Source organism: Electrona antarctica (genome assembly GCF_951216825.1).
Source record: "Electrona antarctica genome assembly, chromosome: 8".
In the NCBI taxonomy this organism is placed as follows: Eukaryota; Metazoa; Chordata; class Actinopteri; order Myctophiformes; family Myctophidae; genus Electrona; species Electrona antarctica.
The window spans coordinates 41280214-41299882 of record NC_136789.1 but is presented as its reverse complement, the minus strand read 5'-3'; the positions used below and the strand labels follow the sequence as shown (position 1 = coordinate 41299882).

Sequence of the window (19669 nt, the reverse complement as noted above, 5' to 3'; positions counted from 1 at the left end):
AGGGATAGGCTATTTGATATACTGCCTCCCCCAAACCTATTTTTTTTTTTTGCTTTCGCATAAAGGCATGTGCTGTGCAATGTGCTGTCTGGGAACTGTAATAAACATATGGTTCTATTTCTTGGCAGATCAATGCTATTATTTTCCTCCTCGTGGAAATAGAGGATTAATGCTGGTGGGGGAAACCACGGTGGGCCGCGTTGCCAATGCCATTCTAAGCCCAACAGGATAAAGTGCTGTGTGTCGGCTGGGCCAGCTGCTATTCTGCTAAGGTCGTGTGACATTGTGCGTATGAAACCGAACCGGACGCACGTAAAAAAAAAAATATGTACACGCATGTCTTGCCAATGACGCGACGGTGTCGCTTGCCAAAAAAAAAGAGAACACCATGCTGCGGAGGCTTTAAGCCTTTAGCTTGATTTGAAATGTAGCCTACACTAGTATAAACGTTCCAGCATCAAGGCCAGATAGCAGCCAGGACTATACACTATAGTCTTGGTTTGCCGGTGGATATGGCTAACAATATTCTGTCCTCCATCATGCTACACTGGTGGAGACGAGGAGGAGGAGGGACGGCCTCTATTATTCTTCTCATATGCTGATTGGTTTAAAGGGGTCGGCTCCTACCAATCGGCCGCGGGAGCGATGCAAAGGCCGTTGGTGATTGGTGGGAACTGTCCAGGGGAGAAGGGTGCTGAAATCATTCCGGCCTACCGGCAAGCCACAGCATGTTCATCATCCCCATCCTCCATCTTTTCCCTGAAGCAAATTCCTCTGTGTTTATAAACCCATTTTTATTTTTTTAACAACCAGACATATGAATGTGCCCTGATGTGCCGTTTTATACATGTACATAATAGTTGTGAATTTGTATTCTATATTAATTTAATCAAAGTGATTTAACAGTGGGACACCCCCCCCCCCACCATAAGGACATGTGCTAGCAGTAGCGCTCAACATTCAGCTAGTCATTCCCCGGACCTCACCACGCCACACCTCACTATGAATAATGCATTTTAATCACCATCTGGTGTGGCCTACTGCACCATGCACACAGACCTGTAAACTTATTCCTTTTCCTCCTTAATAATTAATACAAAGGACAGTCGCAAAGACCCTCGTTAGAAGTTCACACACACACACACACACACACACACACACACACACACACACACACACACACACACACACACACACACACACACACACACACACACACACACACACGATACTTCAGCTGCTGACCCATTCTTAAATAAGAACAGCTTGTACTCCTGAAAAAAATAATTTAAGTGTCAGACAGACAATGCTGAAGATGATTGTCGATTGAGTTACCTGACACCCAATCATGTTGACAATATGTGAATGGGAGGGTTGTTGCTGTGGCCAGGCAATCTATTCAAAGGTGTTTTCAATCATTAGGACAGAGATGCTAACCCCATTATTGAAAATTACTCAACTAATTTAAAGTACATTTGGATGCCCATATCATGGATGCCAAGCAAGGACAATACTGTAGCTGTCAGTATTAACCACGTTGACCCTCTAGATTTAGAGAAATTAAACTGAGTTGGCTGTGTTCTTTCCCTCTACACACCGAAGTGTCTCCGCAAAAATAGCCACACACAACTTGTGATCTTGTGAGTTTGTAGATCGTCTATATTTGGCTAATTCCCCCCCCCCCCCCCCCCCCCCCCAAATATGCTGCCCTACAAAGCCAAAGTGTGTTGGACACACACAGACTTATTTGTGTATACCAATGGTCAAATCATCCTTTGTGATTTTGGGGGATAACCAATTACCTCAAGAACATAATTTACAATTTAATATCACTCTTTTGCCGATATCTCATTTGGTTGACCAGTTATAACACTTTTAAACCCATTATCGGCCACTTCTTCTACATGTATACAGTAGTTACTGCACTTTGGCCTTATATAAGGCAGTGCGGATGCTGTGGTTCAAGTGGTTAAGATATTAAGAAGGCATTATGTTGACATCAGGTCTTTTCACCAGTCGATCTCAATACACATATAATCAATGATAATGGCCTCACAGTGTGTGCACTCACATAACACATGACATCCATCTCTTTTGTTTCTCCACTAGTGACTCAGTGGCTCTGAGCTGTTTCAGCATGCAACGTGTTCTCACTTCTCATTCCTTTGCTGTGCTCTATTGAGCTCTGTTGACTTATTAAGGCAAAGTGCTGAAACGGTGATTCTGCCTCTTCTGATGCACATCACATGTTCAAGTGGTTTTCTTTAGGTCACTCTTCTGAGAACAGGCTGTACTGTGTAGTAAACCTGCACAGTGTCGTGGATGGGGATGGGAGTCGCACGGCCCTCCGTAATACATTCCCCAATTCAAATCCCTATGTATAATTATAGCATTGAAAAAAGAAATCACTGTTGACAGTTTAATAAATTAATACGGCATTTTCCTCCCACTTTCCCGAAAGCTGACATTTTGACAAGGCCCCCACTTGACAGCAGCAGGATGAAGTCTGACCACAATCCCTTTTTTAACAGTCAAATGTATCTAGGAGGGGCATTCAGAGCTGCGTGTGCGTGTGTGTGTGTGCGTGCGTTTGTGCGTGCGTGAGTGCGCGTACGTGTGTGCTTTTGCACACAACTGTGTGTAACTCAGGCGGTTAAAATTGGCAAAAACAAAAGGCCATTTATAAAATTGCCATCATATATTGTGTGTGTGTGGTTCATTATACAAATCACCAGCAGCCATAATTTGCATATGTTCTGTGGGTGTACACTTGTAAACATGAATGCGACCAGGTATGTCGTTCCAGCTATACTGCATTTGCGGTGTGTGTGTGTGTGTGTGTGTGTGTGTGTGTGTGTGTGTGTGTGTGTGTGTGTGTGTGTGTGTGTGTGTGTGTGTGTGTGTGTGTGTGTGTGTGTGTGTGTGTGTGTGTGTGTGTGTGTGTGTGTGTGTGTGTGTGTGTGTGTGTGTGTGTGTGTGTGTGTGTCCATTATAGTGTAAGCTGAGAGACCTGTGCATCTTTTAGCGGTGGATGAGATGAGATGACACTGGGTTTACAAGGGGGGGAGGAGGAGGGCAATCAAGAGATACGGGGGGGATAGAGCGAAAGGGAGGGGGATAGAGAGAGGGAGGGAGGGAGGGAGGGAGGGGGTAAAGCGTACAGCGTCTGCTGAGCCGAGGGTGGTGTGATACGGAGGCCTGTGAGGTAGAAAAGAGGCCGCGGCTCGTCTCCCTCGCTCGCCTCGGCTGTAATCTCGCCAGTGGCAGTATATATAAGAAGGTATAATCACCGGTTCTCCCAGGGTGCATGTGATAACCGCCTGAGGCTCCCCCCCTAGACAATACAGACACACGCCACCACCACCACACCGGCTCCCAGCTGGCTGCCTCCGACTCCTCGTAAGTGCTAACCGGTGCTTGCTAGCATGTCCCGTATATATAGTAGCATGCCTTCCTCCTCCACTGGCTTGCCCACAGCTGCTGCTCTGCTGTATTGGCCCCAACACTGCAGAGTGTTCGCAGACTGCATCTCGCTGGTGCACTTCCTCCTCCTCGCTACTTGCACTTCTCGCTTTCGGCTCTGCTCTCTCTAATTCTCGCAATATGTTTTCACATGTTCCGCTCTCCCTTTCATTGCATCTCTCTTGTTTTTTTCCCCCCTCTGTCTCTCTCTCTCTCTCTCTCTCTCTCTCTCTCTCTCCATTGGCAATACGATGTATGAACCTTTCATCATCACTGCTTTCCATTGTCACACTGTAGCGGTGTCAGTTAACCTACTTTTTGTGTGTGGCATATTTAACCTCAATGTTAGTGACAAAAAAATAAAGAGGTCAAAAGAAGAGGGGGATACAAAGGGCTTTGTGAGACAGAATAACAAGAACCTACATTTGATACATGTGATATCAAGTCTTTGCTCCCATGACAAAACAGGTGAGGAGAAAGAAAACGAGCAAGAGAAAGCGCACTCAGGATGTCTTTAAATAGAGAGAGGAAGTGGCATGGAGAGGGAGGTTACTCTTGGCCATCCGCCTCTGTGGGCTAATAGGCCTGTAATCTCCAGGCAGGTCTAATCGCCGCTGACGCTCCGCAGATGGGGAGAGGGGGCGGGACCAGCGGGCCGTGTGGTGCATGACGCGGGTCGCCCTCAACTCGAGTCACTGAGGACACAGGAAGTCTGGCTTGTCCTGTGCACAGAACGCAGCTCCCTGTCCCCGAGAGGCGCTGGGGTTTCAGTGGCATTACATTTGTGACATTTTACAAGCCGTCCCTCCGGGAGACAAGAAACCGAGCCCTCAGAAGCACTTTCCATTTTAATGCATTGTGGGTGGTTAGACGTCCTCTTTATCGCATTTCTAAACACATTTACTTCTGTGAGAGGCCTGACGATCCCACCCCGCTATTAATGATTCACTATCGACCTCTACGTTTGTCGTTGATCCCACTCCATTCGTCATCTTTGCTGTCCAATTCAAGAGCATCTGTTGTCCTTCTGAGCGTTTCCCTATATACAGTAAAAGTCTGAGTTTAATTTAGCGCTCTCTGTGTTAAATGAAGCTCATTATGTGACGGTGCACATAATACAAACACACAATTGCAATGTCAATTCAAAGATTAGGCCGTAATAGATTTTTTTTTATCGTGATGGTGATAATAATTGTGTTCATGACAAAGATTCTATTCGTTCTATTGTAGTGCTGTTTTTTCCCCACAGATTGATGTGCCCGCTAGCTAGCCAAAGGCCACTGCAGATATGGAGTTGTGCCTAAAGTTTAGCTGATATATGCGTCTGTTTCTCTTAGGTTGGAAAAGCATGATAGAGTGAGACAGCACAGATCAGTCACAGAGACAGTGTCTGCTGTAAAGCCTGACCAGTGCCAGCGTTTGGCATCTGATGCTGATCCCGATTTTGCACAGTCCAAGTCCATTATTATTGTCTCCACCAGGCCGAAGGCATGGGGAGAGAGTATGTTTTGCACTCCGTCCGTGTGTGTGTGTGTCCTTCCTTCCGTCTGTCCGTCCTTCCGTCCGTCCGCTATCAGCTATTCTCCGGCACCGTTGGCCCGATCCATGCCAAACTTTGCACACACACTCCCTGGATGCCAACGACGAACATCTGCCCCAAATATTCCTCAACGGCCTGTTATAGCGCCACCATGAGGCCGATTTAGGCAAAACACATTTTTGTAGATAACTCATACACATTTTATCCATACATCACACAATTCGGTATACACTATCTCCATAGTCATGTGATCAACACAGATCTGCACAATTTCCCATCTTCCATCCTGATGGGCTAAGATTGGCTTCCAAAGCTCACATGATTGGTCCGTTTCGAACAAAATGCCGCAAATCACAAACACAGTGTCCAATTTCCATGAAATTATACACGCACATTTCCACTAGGCCGAGGACGACATGCCTTTTCACAAATCAGCCTCACGGTGGCGCTATAACAGGCCAATTCCTGTTTTTACCTGTAACTGCATCGACAACTTATGTATGTGCACTCCCTAGAGGCCATGGAAAAACATTTTCCCTACATCCCTCCACATTTGCCGGTTATAGCGCCACCATGAGGCCGATTTCTGCAAAACACATTGTTTATGTTAGTCGCACAGATTTCAACCAAATCTCACGCAAATCGGTACACATGATCTCTGTAGTCATGTGATCAAGATGAGCCTGTTGGATTTCTCAGATTCTACACTGATTAGCTAAGATTGCCTTCCAAAGTTTTCAGGAGTAGCCCGTTATGTATGTCCTGCTCATCCAGAATTATATCCTCAGAGATGCTATGAGGCCTCATTCACACGTACCAAACACCAATCAAGCAATGTTTGGTCGTTTTTTTTTTTTTTTGGGGCACCACAATGCTTTTTCAATGGGAGTCACATGGTTTGATCAAACATTTGTGTTTGATCGCTGATTGCTCCCCCCTCATCAAACAAAAATGTTTGGTCAAACCATGTGACTCCCATTGAAAATGAATTGGAGCAGCAATCAAATAGCAATCAGACATCACACACGGACCGAACATTTGTTGTGTAGGTGTGAACTAGGCCTCAGTGATCTGGCTCTGCATTTCCTCAACAAAATGAAGAAAATTGTTGCAAGAAACAAACAAACAAAAAAACATGTTTATATTACTCCTAAACATTTTGCACACACACACTCCTATCCTCCTGGTGGAGACCTGTGCCCAGAAGGGCACTTTTTCTAGTTACCAATGTTTTGACTGATATTTTGTCAGAACAGCATAATGTTTTAAATCTGTTTGAAAGTTGAAGTTTCTACGTCAGAACATATGTATACACGTAAACTGAACTTCATTTTATTGAACCACACTTACCACAGCCCTACTCAGAAATGATACAAAATAGGCGATCTACAAGCTCGTAGATACATTTTATTTTCATTTTTTATGCTGAATACTTTGGACTTCACGTTGAAAGTGGTTAAAAATCGGAACACATTGGCTGCATACTTTCTGATACTGATACTGAGAACTCCAATAATACCAATATATAGTATATGGCTGTACTGGCCATGGCTCAGCCAGTTATCTCACAGACAACATCCCAAGTTTAATGTCTGGACAATATCCTTACACAGAGGCAATTTCATAGTCAATGAAATACTGCTGAGACGTCATTATTGCTGGTCGAAAACTTTAGTCAATACCCTGCCAGGATGACTCGAAATATAGCCGGTCATGGCGATTTTTATTGGTCTCTAAGGATACTTTATCAGTGTGAAATAGAATCGATAAGGTTTTGAAATGCTTGTAAAATCTCAAAACAATAATGTGATGCAAGGTGAAAGGACATTTGAGATGCAATCTTTGTGCAGATTTTTAACCTGGCAATGCTTAAACCACATACTAACAAGGTTTCTAGTTCAATTCCAGCTTCAGACCTGTGTTAGGTGACATTCCCCTTCATAGCCTCCCTCTCGTTACTATATAATATATATATTATAATTAAAGAAAATAACTTATTGCAAAAAGTATGTACCTTTTTACAATGTTACATTTTTTTAAACTGACTCCTGTCATGTCACTTAAGTGTAACATCTGTCTTATTTATACATAACAATTTATGGGAGAACACAGGAAAACATACTAAAAGCTGTTAAATGTGTCAGTGGCAGGGTGATCTGCCACACCTTGGCTTCTGGTCTCTCTACATTCTACTTACTATGTATACTATAAGTATAAATAAAATCATCAAATCAATCGCACAAATCTAAATTGTTAACCAAAACTTTGCTGCAAATGAAAGTGCCTCATCAAAATGTCCTAATGCAAAGGAACTACAGTATGACTATGAAGAGTGTTTTTGATGAGTGTTTGAACTAGTACAGGGGTTCTCAACGTTTTTGGCCGGGGACCCCCGGAAATGCTTTGGCAATGTCTCGGGACCCCCGCCCCGCCCCCTCCCGACCCCCAATATAAATTGACTGCTACAATTTAGCTATTGAAAAATAGCAGATCTACAAGCTCATAGCGCGCCACCGAGTGGCGCGCTACGAGCTTGTAGGTCTGCTATTTTTGAAAAATCGTGAAATTAAAAAAATAATAATAATAATCTTATTTTATTTTTTATTTTTTTTTGAAAATAATTTGGGGACCCCCTAAAATAATTTGGCGACCCCCCGAGGGGTCGCGACCCACGGGTTGAGAACCCCTGAACTAGTACACTGAACAAAAACCTTTGTACTGGGGCATCGTAAAAGTCATTTGGACTCAGTTTCAAAGAGGTCGTATTTGTCACAAGGTCATACTGTATTTGAAGTGAAATAGCCACACTGTGCTAACATTCCTAATAATTAGTAAACGTAATAAAAACTAAGGCATAACACGTTAAGTAAGTAATATAGTTGATTAGTTATACAACTTGGGTATACTAATAATAAAGTGTAAAGTGTTTAAAGTTTGAGTTGTTTAAATAACCTTATTGGCGTGCATAAAAACGGCATCAATATACAGCAGCAAGACATTGGTGTAGAGAATGACCATAGACTAGAAAACAATTTAGTTGGAAATGGAACTTAACTGGGTTACTGATGTGTATACAGCAGTAGTTCTCAAACCTTTTCATGTCAAGGACCACCCAAATTGATATGCATTTGGCCGCATCTGTGCCAGAGACCACCAGAAGAGAAGATTGTTGTTGTTTTTTTAATCTAAAAATAGCCTGTTTGATATTTTTTCAAAAGATTTAAAAAATAGCAGATGTGCAAGCTCGCAGTGACCTTGTAGATCTGCTATTTTTGAAGAGCCAACATCCATCCATCCATCCATCTTCAACCGCTTATCTGTAGTCAGGTCGCGGGGGCAATGGCTCCATCAGAGAGCTCCAGACTTCCCTCTCCAGAGCAACATTAGTAACTTCCTCTTGGAGGATCTCGAGGCCAACAGAGCCAATATATAAACGGATAAAGTGTTACATGTTATTTTTGTTATTTTTTCCCCCATTTTCCTCTGGACCCCCTGGAACCCCCCTAAGGACCCCCTGGGGGTCCCCGGACGCCACTTTGAGAACCACCGGTATATACAGAATAGACCATACAGAATATAAGAATACAAAATAGCAACCGGGATATACAGAATGTACATTCATACAGTAAGTAGAAGCAGTAAATGTCTGTTGAACTAAAGCAGTTCAATTGGAACTAATACAACCCAATGAACGTACAGTTTGTGGAAGAGATGTCACAATTTTTTGTGATGCACACTGGTAGTCAAAGAGTTATCTGTACTCTTAATTCGCAGAATCTCTGTATGTGTGTCACACAGAAATGTGAAATGTGTAACTCGGAAAGCGTCCGACCGAACCGTCTCAAACCTGGGAGTGTCTCATGAGCCTGAGGTGTGCAGTGACAACTGGCAATGTCTCGGGACCCCCGCCCCGCCCCCTCCCGAACCCCAATATAAATTGACTGCTACAATTTAGCTATTGAAAAATAGCAGATCTACAAGCTCATAGCGCACACCGAGTGGCGCGCTACGAGCTTGTAGGTCTGCTATTTTTGAAAAATCGTGAAAAAAAAAAAAAAGAATCTTATTTTATTTTTTATTTTTTTTTGAAAATAATTTGGGGACCCCCTAAAATAATTTGGCGACCCCCCCGAGGGGACACTCCCAGGTTTGAGACCGAACCGTCTCAAACCTGGGAGTGTCTCATGAGCCTGAGGTGTGCAGTGACAACTGGCAATGCAGACGGACCAACGGTTTCTTGGAAACCACAAATATCTGTATCTGTCAGCCTGCAGGTCTGAGAAAGAGACATTTCTCAGTGTGCTCGGGAGATTGTATGCATTGGCTTCCCTGATTGGTCAACCCCAAACCCGTCGGCTTCGTGGTTTGGCTGAGCACATTTGTGCTTTGAGTCAAAATAAATGGAACGACTTGCATCATTCCCGACATGCATGGCCCCAAGTAGGCCGGTCCTTGTACTGTGTAATTCACACATTCTCTTGTAAATGCAGATTAGCCCTCATTATCAGTGTGATTGACAGGAGAGATGGTCAGAGGAGCAGAGTTTGTACCATTACGGTTGTCACCAGGATTGAAGTATGGGTAGAGTATATCAGTGAAGGTGTAGCCAGTGAAAGAGTAGAGATATACTCTATCATCCACGATTCCACATCATAAAAGGAGACCCGACCCTCCTCATAATCCACGAACACTCCCACTTTCTGGAGTTCCTCTCTTACAGGGAGGAGGACAGCAGGGTCAGCTTTAGCCTTGTACTCATTTCCATTCCTCAACCGTATAGTCCAGCAACCGTATTTGGGACTCGGATAGATTGATCCCTTCCTGTTGATGGACTCTCTGACCACTACTATTGTCCAGGCAGTCTTCCCTTCAACCCGAACCTCATAGTAAAACCTTCCTGAGGAGAAGCTTTGCTTTCCTAAGACGCATAGACAATATGAGAATCTCTCTTGGTTGTTTGGCCGATTCTTCCATACGTTTCCATGACTAACTTGTTTTCCATCCTCAGACGGGATGAGTTCACATTGTGCTGTATCAGGGTCCAGGGTTACATCTACGGCCAATTGCTGAATCTCCCTCATCTCAGAATCACACAGTATCGCCATCACTTCACGGGATTTGGTTTCTCTCTCTCAAGCTGTATGGTATCTCACCTCATCAAATATGATGTCAGGTTCGTCCAAATATGGACTTCCATCTACACAGCTCCAGACTGGACCCCACAAAGTACTCTGGTCTGAAATATGAACAAACATGGACACAGTGTGATTGTTTAGACAGTATCCTAGTGCCTTTGAAGCACTGCATTGTTCTCTCTGCAATCTATTTATGAGACCAGTCGTTTGTTAACTAGGGTTCATGCCATTTACTCAGATTTTGCACTTGCAAATCACTCTGTGCACTCTGCAGTGTCTGCCAAATTACTATTGTAAATGAAAAGGTTCCAATACAGGGACAGTAAAGAAAAACGTAACTTCACTTGCCTGCACTGCAAAGCCCCGTAGTGTGAAAATGAATTGGATTGGAAAAATGGATGGAATGCAAGAGAGTGACAGAGAGTGACAATCCACTCTCCGAATGAAATTAGCACTGAGGATTTTGCCGTGCAGGGGGGAGTGAGCGAGGTCATTGGTGCCGTTCTCGTGCGGTGGTGCTGTGGGTCATCGCGGGATGCTGCTGTGCTGACATGCTGTTCTCATCTCAGCTGTAGCAACAGTCCTTGTGCACTTAAAGACCTGTGTGTGTGTGGTGTGTGTGTGTGTGTGTGTGTGTGTGTGTGTGTGTGTGTGTGTGTGTGTGTGTGTGTGTGTGTGTGTGTGACTGATAAACGATAACGTTCTGTAAACATGTTGACGCGTGTTGAATATGATGCCCTGTGAATTTGGATGGATTTAGGCCTTCAGTGTTCGTTGTTTATCAAATGTCTCTCCCCAACCTTTACATCATTCACCACTCTCACAACCCTCACAACCCTTAATGCTTAATTTATATTCCGTTGTATGGAAAAGTGAGTGAGACTCCTTCACAAGACACGGAGAGAGAGAGAGAGAGAGAGAGAGAGAGAGAGAGAGGAAAGTAAGTCAGGTTACTATCGAACAATGAATTTACAACAGGACACTGGACGCTGGCACCCCCCATAGAGAATGGCTGCTGCCCCACTGTGCAACAGAGGATGACACAGCAAGACTACTCTGCCATTTTGATTGTCAGTCAAAGAAAAAGAAGGACTATGTTTATTAAAAAAAAGGTGACATTATTTTACAGCATTTATTTTAAATCTGTGTTTTGTAAACATTGAAATTGTGAGGTAGGCTCATCTGTGGCATGGCTTGCGTGCCAAAAATGCAAAATGTCTGCTTTTGGTCAGAGCTTAGTCGGCTAAATGTGCTCGGTCTGAAGATGATCAAAGTTAATCAACGTGGCAGCAACTACTAGGCCTACAGTAACTCCCACCCATTACAACCTTTGTCCTACAAAAGTGAGGACATAAAAGTGAAGACGCGGGGCGCCCGCTGGCCTAGTGGTCCCTTTTCCCTTCATTGTCAATGGCATTTAATGTTTGTGTTGCCACAAATTTACGTCATATTTGACGGACATATGACCTAATTTCTCCTTTCATTGTCAATGGCAAATATGAGACGTGTGGGGACAAAAGCTGTATATAGGAGGGGCTGGCGCCCCTCAAAAACAGAAAAGTGAAGACACAAATTGTGATTGGCCGGCGTGATTGGGTGGGAGATGTGCCATAGGTTATCGCATAACGATTGTGCCACTGGGGACACCTGTTGTATATAAGTGGCTGGTAGAGCGATGTCAGACATTACGTGATACTTGATAGATAGAATACTTGTACCGCTTAAAATATTATTTTTGGGGGGCGCTAGCCCCTCCTATGCCCAGCTTTCTGTGTTTGTGTGAACACAAACATTGAAGATAAAAGTGAAAATGGAAAAGTAAGGACGCAAATGGTAATTGGCCAGAATGAGATGAAGTATGATGATAAGAGCACCCCTCACTTCACACGGGTGTGACTTTTGCTATTTTATAGGACTTCTTATACAGGGCTTAAGCCCTCTGCTTTGTTGTATGACAAATATTGTATGAGAAAGATGTGTTGAGAGCTTGCGGGTGTAATTTTCACTGCGCAATGCAATGAGCATATCGGGCGATGGCTGCTGGAAAGGCACATCCTCCAGCTATGTATCTATTGTACCCGTTGTCAAAGTAGTGCAGTTGTGAGCTTGTAGATCAGCTATGTTCGACAAGGACATTAGTGTAGCGGGAAAAAAGGTTTACGGTTAAGGGGCCTAATATTAGTTGTAGGGAGGGCCCTGGGGGACCCCGGTCAATAATGTTTATAGGGTTTAAGTGGTTAACATGCATTTAGTACACAAAGTGCTTGCACGTGCGCGCACACACACACACACACACACACACACACACACACACACACACACAGCCGATTATTTAAAGCATTTGAGTGCACACACGCGTGACACACTCAAAGATACACATGCAGAATAACCGAACAACACAGCCTGTTTGGAATCAATGAAGGGGTTTCAATAATCACCAAAAAGCAGTTTTATACTAGCTCAACATTGTTGAACTTTGACCCCTCTTGGCAGCCATTTCGCTTATAGTTTTCTTTTCGTAAGCCAACCATCCATAAGTCAAATGAACTACGTAACATACCAGAAAACTAGCACTGCCCACAACCCGGGAAAAGCAGGTGTTTGACGCCTTGACATGCGTTGATTGCAACATTTTTGATGCAAATGTGTACGGATGCAGGGGAGTGGCAGACACCTGCCAAGGCCAAATACCCGCAACAATGTTCACCAAAGTTAAACTCCACATGAGGCAGGTGGTGCGAATTTGCTTTGCCACCAGAAGCTCCTCTCCCCTCCCCTTGCATAGAATGTTAGTGAACGGGAGGCAAATATTAAAACTGTGTATGTGTGACCATTATGCTGGATCTGGTCTCCGGGCTATACTCACACATATCACACAAGAGAGCTGGCTCTGGCACTGTGCAAAGTTATAAAGGACTTATGGGGATGTAACTGAAACATCGCTTTTTTAACTTGCACCCTGATGTTAAAATAGGGGCTTAAACTGTCTGGAGTTGCTCCAGACAGTGCATCCTTTTCTCCTGTAACCTGTCCTGCCTCTGAGCTAGCCTGGCTAATAAGCCAGACTCAAATCACCGCCGGCAGGCAATTGTTTTTGCCAACGGCTGATTCGGTCTGGCTTATTAGCCAGGCTACCTCTGAGATGCACCAGACTGGCCTGCAAGGGGCTAGAGGCGCGGTTGGAACTCCCTTCTGCTTATTAAGGACTGATTTCAATACACTAGCAAGCAGTGGGACGAGCAAGGCTGAGCTTTATACTATAGACTTTGCACACTGATATTATAAACCTGTGTTGTTGTTTATGTGCAGAAGTTTTAATTACAAAACGCTCTCATTAATTGTGTCAGCAAGAACCCACAGTAGTGTTATAGCAACTAATTGGCAGATGAGGACATTTACCGTATTCAGTTACATGGGCAGTATCAGTGTGTTGGTCAATTATTTTGTAATTGCACATGGGCATTGACCATTGGCATTATTATGCAGGGACTGACAAAGCTGATTTTCCACTTTTCCCAAATGTAAGATTTTACGTGTTATTAGCATTCTTTTTGCTATGGGATGTAAGTCTAGTTGGGCTGCGTGCATATCCGGGTATATGCATAGACTAACAAGGAGGATTTATTAATCTCGTATAAACCTGACAGTCATTTTCATCAAGGTCTACTTGATGTCAATAGTGTCTATTTGATTTAATTAGGAAAGCTTCACCGCTATAAAAGTATGGTACTGCAATCATAATATGAATAAAGATCATAATCATAATAATAATGATGAAGTGAATAGCATGACATTTTGATGTGCTGTCAGATATGCGATTTAGCTGTCTCCTGTCTGCTGGGCAATTTTGCTACATGGGGAGGTAGAGTGGTGGTTCAGGAGGTAGAGTGGTCGACTGTTTGTCTAGGAACTGCAGGTTCCCGGTTCCATTCCATTCCCAGCTTTTCCTGGCTCTGTGTCGAAGTGTCCTTGAGCAAGACACCTAACCTGCTCATGATAAGCACCTTGCAACGGTTTCCTCCATCGTCTGTGTGAATGTGTGTGTGATAGGCCTGTCAAAATGATTACAAAATCGTCTAATCGCAATTTCTTGAGACAATCACAATTGTTTTGCATAATCGTTTCCATGTCGAAAAATGTCCACACCTTTTCAAATATAAAAAAATCAGCTGATCTGCAAGCTTACAACGTGTCAGTTTGTGGCACGTTGTACTGTAACTTCTTTTAAAAGTTTAAAATTTAGTATGTCAGCATTTCTTTGTATCTTCAGTAAGTGATTTGTCAAATCTATTCTACCCCGTGCAACCTTGGATTGCAAAGCCTAAAAGGCCAAACAGAACATTTATTGTTATTTGTATGTTCCAATCAATGTTCAATGCCAAATTCACAATTAAATCGTTACTCGCAATTATTTTGTATGAATTAATTGTCAACTTAAATGTTGTAATGGTGACGGTCTAGTGTGTGAATGTAGCAGCTTTGGACTTTGGATAAAGACGCAGAGCTATTAGCCATTCAGATCCATTCACTACAAAATAGTGAATGGATAAAGTTGACCTTGACCTGTAAGAGGCACAGCCTGAAAGAACCATATGCTTTTCTGGACATAGAGGGGCGGAACAAACTAACGCTGGAAACCGACGTGTCGCAGTGCGATCCGAGTGAGAGACACACACAAAGCATACATTTATAAACGAAGGCAGACAGCAATTTATCTTTGGCCACTGATCGTGTGTTGTTCGTGCTGTGCAGGTTGTGTGGGCGCTCGTGATGTCTCTTTGGCCACTGATCGTGTGTTGTTCGTGCTGGGTACATTTCCCTTGTTTGATGCAACACAGAAAAGGGCTCTTTTACACTTTCACTTTCAACACGAAGCGAGAGACTGCTGCTTGTAGGAAAGGCCCGCTGCGATTTGCCAGTAGTCGCACACCCACCAAAACGCAGAGGTTAAGTCAGTGACATATCACGGCCAGAAAGCACAGGCGTGCACAGGCATGAACTGCACACAAAGCTTTTTGCATTGTGGGCGTGGAATTCTCTCAAATGTAATAATAGATGCATGTATCTGTGTGCGTGCATGTGTGCATGCGTGCTTAAGGTTACACTAATGATCTGAATATGGAAGTCAGTGGATTGTCCATAGGGCATATAGGCCCCCTTAGGTCATCTGGGGCTGGCCTACTTGTTGTCCCTAGAGTTGCAACAAAACACGGTATGCGCCATGGGATGAGGAGAGTGTGGAAATCAGACATTGGAGAAGACCTCAAGAGGCGGCTGTTCATAGCTACAGTGCAGTCAGTACTGCTGTATGGGGCTGAGACATGGACCCTCACAGTGGAGTCAGTACTGCTGTATGGGGCTGAGACATGGACCCTCACAGTGGAGTCAGTACTGCTGTATGGGGCTGAGACATGGACCCTCACAGTGCAGTCAGTACTGCTGTATGGGGCTGAGACATGGACCCTCACAGTGGAGTCAGTACTGCTGTATGGGGCTGAGACATGGACCCTCACAGTGGAGTCAGTACTGCTGTATGGGGCTGAGACATGGACCCTCACAGTGGAGTCAGTACTGCTGTATGGGGCTGAGACATGGACCCTCACAGTGGAGTCAGTACTGCTGTATGGGGCTGAGACATGGACCCTCACAGTGGAGTCAGTACTGCTGTATGGGGCTGAGACATGGACCCTCACAGTGGAGTCAGTACTGCTGTATGGGGCTGAGACTTCTGTTGTCAATGCTGCCACTGTACTGTATGTTGTATGTGGTTTGTTTGCTCCCAGCACCACATGTAACTTTCTCTAAAGATTGTTTCCCCCTGGGGAGGGTGGGGGTTGTTATAGAATATAGATCATGTAGGCCTACAGTGTATATCTTCCTGCTCTTAAATGCTTCTCTGCTAATGTGCTGAGCAGGGAGTAATGTAAATGTATAGAAGAGCCTGAATGAAAAGATCAAATATAATATTCACATAATATTTTTAAGACCCGGATATATTTCTACTTGCAAAAAGGAGATTTCAACCTTACTACTACTTGTACTACTAGGACTTTGTAGAGGAAATTATGTAATTATTATGCATATTTATAATAATCTTTAAAATAATAATAATAAATTAATAATTTACATTTGGGGGATATCTTTCACAATAATAAATAAAACAGTTCTAGACATTCTAATGATCACAAAAATATATATATTACAGGCATTTTACTTACTTTTATCAGGGTTAAAGGTCAAAGTTAAAGGTCAAAGGTCAATAGGTCAATAGGTTAAACCAGAGAAGTTGTGTGAATTTCTGCCTCTGTGGGGGATATTTATGATGAAAATATCATGACCAATGGCATTGCAAGGCTAAACAATGAACATCAATGATAATGTTTAGATGAAAAAAGAACAGAAAAAAATAATATATATTAAGTCATTAATACAAATAAAAATGTTGTAATAGTAGGCTACCATGGGTCTTGCAGGGTTTTAAATGTATAAATATCATGTTTTATTCAGCAGCCGTAGGTACGTATACAGAAAACACAGCACCACTGTGTTTTGAGGCACAATGTTGTTATTGCTGTGCCCTGACACTGATATCATTGTAATACAGAAAATACTGGGTTGGTAACTCCTCCCAGTGTGAATTCAACCCTGAGGGTTTCAAAATAGACCCCCATTTGGGTGATTATGCTAGCGGTATGAACGTCTCCCCCACAGCTATTAGAGCACAGGTTTGATTCCTCTGGTGTCCATCATGTGTTCAGTAGGTTTTACTGTTAACCACTATGCTGACACAGCAAAACGCGGCCATTCCCTGTCCCCTGTATGATGACACAGCAAAACGCGGCCATTCCCTGTCCCATGTATGATGACACAGCAAAACGCGGCCATTCCCTGTCCCCTGTATGATGACACAGCAAAACGCGGCCATTCCCTGTCCCCTGTATGATGACACAGCAAAACGCGGCCATTCCCTGTCCCCTGTATGATGACACAGCAAAACGTGCAGCCATTCCCTGTCCCCTGTATGATGACACAGCAAAACGTGCGGCCATTCCCTGTCCCCTGTATGATGACACAGCAAAACGTGCGGCCATTCCCTGTCCCCTGTATGATGACACAGCAAAACGTGCAGCCATTCCCTGTCCCCTGTATGATGACACAGCAAAACGTGCGGTCATTCCCTGTCCCCTGTATGATGACACAGTAAAACGCGGCCATTCCCTGTCCCCTGTATGATGACACAGCAAAACGCGGCCATTCCCTGTCCCCTGTATGATGACACAGCAAAACGCGGCCATTCCCTGTCCCCTGTATGATGACACAGCAAAACGCGGCCATTCCCTGTCCCCTGTATGATGACACAGCAAAACGTGCAGCCATTCCCTGTCCCCTGTATGATGACACAGCAAAACGTGCGGCCATTCCCTGTCCCCTGTATGATGACACAGCAAAACGTGCGGCCATTCCCTGTCCCCTGTATGATGACACAGCAAAACGCGGCCATTCCCTGTCCCCTGTATGATGACACAGCAAAACGTGCAGCCATTCCCTGTCCCCTGTATGATGACACAGCAAAACGTGCGGTCATTCCCTGTACCCTGTAGGATGACACAGTAAAACGCGGCCATTCCCTGTCCCCTGTATGATGACACAGCAAAACGTGCGGCCATTCCCTGTCCCCTGTATGATGACACAGCAAAACGCGGCCATTCCCTGTCCCCTGTATGATGACACAGCAAAACGCGGCCATTCCCTGTCCCCTGTATGATGACACAGCAAAACGCGGCCATTCCCTGTCCCCTGTATGATGACACAGCAAAACGTGGCCATTCCCTGTCCCCTGTATGATGACACAGCAAAACGCGGCCATTCCCTGTCCCCTGTATGATGACACAGCAAAACGCGGCCATTCCCTGTCCCCTGTATGATGACACAGCAAAACGTGCAGCCATTCCCTGTCCCCTGTATGATGACACAGCAAAACGTGCGGTCATTCCCTGTCCCCTGTATGATGACACAGCAAAACGTAAGGCCTGTCCCCTCTATGATGACACAGCAGAACAGGATGAGACCGTTCCGTAGCAGGCAGCCATAGCTGAATGGGTAGGGAGGCCGTCTTGGAATCAAGCGGTTCCCGGGTTCGTCCCCCTAGCCAGGCCCGTGTCCCTGAGCAAAACACGTAACCCTGAGCCCTCTTCAGCGAGAATGCTGCTGGGGTCATCTCGTATAGGCAAGGTTCCCACATGGAAATGGAGATGTGTGTGTGTGTGTGTGTGTGTGTGTGTGTGTGTGTGTGTGTGTGTGTGTGTGTGTGTGTGTGTGTGTGTGTGTGTGTGTGTGTGTGTTTGTGTTTGTGTGCGTGTGCGCACATAGATAGTATTAGTATGTGTTGTGCTTGTAGATTGGCTATTTCCACTAGTTTGGGTCCTAGGGAGAAATCAATGATTACTATCACAATATCAGTCTAAGGGCAGAAACACTTGAAATGTCACCTTGGTGGTAAACAATATATTTCTATTCCTTTTTCTTCAGTATCAGTTCCCTAACTGACATTGACGGGATACTGTTCATTTCTCATTTGGGGTTACTGGAATTGAGCCTAAAAAGGCAGAGGAATCAGAAGGTATGATGACACCCATTTTCTTGGATGTGGTTCTACTATTGTGTGACCACACAATTCTGAAATCTGGAAATACTCCAGTAAAGTAAAAAATACTTCAAAATTGTACTTAAGTACAGTACTTAAGTAGAGTAAATGTACATTACATTTACACCACTGTTTTGCGGCCAAATCACAGTCCAGTGAAACTACAACAGGGATTTGACACACATCGGTGGCTGGAATTATGAGCAATCGATTATGAGCAATAGTAGTACTTTCATTTCATGGTATAGAGCGAAGTTATTTCGAGAGAGAGAGACAGACAGACACAGAGAGAGAGAGAGAGAGAGAGAGAGAGAGAGAGGGAGAGAGAGAGAGAGAGAAGCACTAAGCAGGTATTGATATAGTTATTGCTGCAGTATGCAGAATTCTGCATGCCTGCTGGGAACTGCATGCCTCACGGGTTGTGCCAGTGACCACCAGCATGCACAACATGGACGTTTTAGAACCACCACCACATACACAGACAACCACTGTCTGACTTCTCTCCTACATACCAGCCTGCACAGATCTGACTCAAGGTGAGGAGGGCCACATCCACAGGCTGCCCAAAATGAGAGCTCACAGGCAGATAGGAGAAGTGCAGATACTCTGTGGTGGTGGTGGTGGTATCCATATCTTCTTCTTTCGGCTAATTCCCATCAGGTGTCGCCACAGCGACTTCTGTACGACCATTTTGGTCAGGTGATGTGTGCTGTGGTACAGTATGAGTCCATGGCTTTGCTGGGCAAAAAACGTGAATCATCACAGCTAACGGTAACCCTGTCTATCGGTCTGTCGGTCTATCGGTCTGTCGGTCTGTCGGTCTGTCGGTCTGTCTGTCTGTCTGTCTGTCTGTCTGCCTGCCTGCCTGCCTGCCTGTCTGTGTGAGAG

General features: G+C 44.4%; 1 protein-coding gene across 5 annotated transcripts in view; it reads left to right on the top strand.

Moving 5' to 3' along the window:
* Nucleotides 1-19669, top strand: part of acsl6 (acyl-CoA synthetase long chain family member 6) — a 73907-nt gene that overhangs the window by 11957 nt on the left and 42281 nt on the right. Inside the window, exon 1 of one of the 5 annotated variants that reach the window (XM_079507882.1) lies at nucleotides 179-285. The exons of 3 other annotated variants lie outside the window; for them this stretch is intronic. The gene's annotated coding sequence lies outside the window, so the exon portion shown is untranslated. Of the gene's footprint in view, nucleotides 1-178; nucleotides 286-3333; nucleotides 3400-19669 lie in introns of those variants that run through there. One more of the 5 variants, XM_079507883.1, reaches the window with a different exon arrangement.